Here is a 769-nt window from a genome sequence, read left to right on the forward strand (position 1 = left end):
CCCCTGCTTTGCTTGTTTCAAAGTCAGTCAGCATCAGTGTCTTAGTGACCCCGAGAGGGGACACGAAGTCCCAGGTGAGTCCCAGGTGAGTCGTAGCAAGTGCCAGTCAGGCAGGGCAGGGCCCGTGCTGAGTCTCAGGTGGTGTTCTTCCCCTCACCGTGTTCTTCCCCTCACCGCTCACGAGAGGTTATAGTTCCAGCAGAGCCGACGTTCTTTAAACGTCTAACTCTTTGCAGGCTTCCAACCCGGGCTAGCCAGAGTTATGCAGGCCAGGCTCCCAGCAGCCGCCAAAACCTGCTGTTGACACAGCCCTTCCCACCAGACCTCCTCCACGCCTCGCCTCTCACTCCAGTTCTGCTGAAGGGCTAGTCTCTTTCCTGTCTCCACTCCTCTGTCTCCCATCCCTGCCCCTCTCTCTTCAGCCTCAAGGAAGCATTGCGCTCTTACTCAGTCTCCTCAGCAATCTTCTAATTGTCCCCATTTTATAGATCAGGGAACTGGGGAATTTGGCTGTAAGTGTCAGTCTGGATTTGACACCACACACACAGGCCACATTCACATCATGGCACTTAGCACAATTGTCTGTCCCCTTGTCATTCTTCTTGAACACTTAACTACTTATTTTTCTTTTTAAATATGTATATGTGGCCGGGCTCAGTGGCTCAGCCTGTAATCCCAGCACTTTGGGAGGCTGAGGTGAGAGGATTGCCTGAGCCCGCAGGTTCGAGACCCGCCTGGGCAACTTGGCGAGACCTCTTCTCGACAATAA

This window comes from Carlito syrichta, unplaced genomic scaffold (assembly GCF_000164805.1).
Source record: "Carlito syrichta isolate Samal-C Ts95f unplaced genomic scaffold, Tarsius_syrichta-2.0.1 Scaffold135939, whole genome shotgun sequence".
NCBI lineage: Eukaryota > Metazoa > Chordata > Mammalia > Primates > Tarsiidae > Carlito > Carlito syrichta.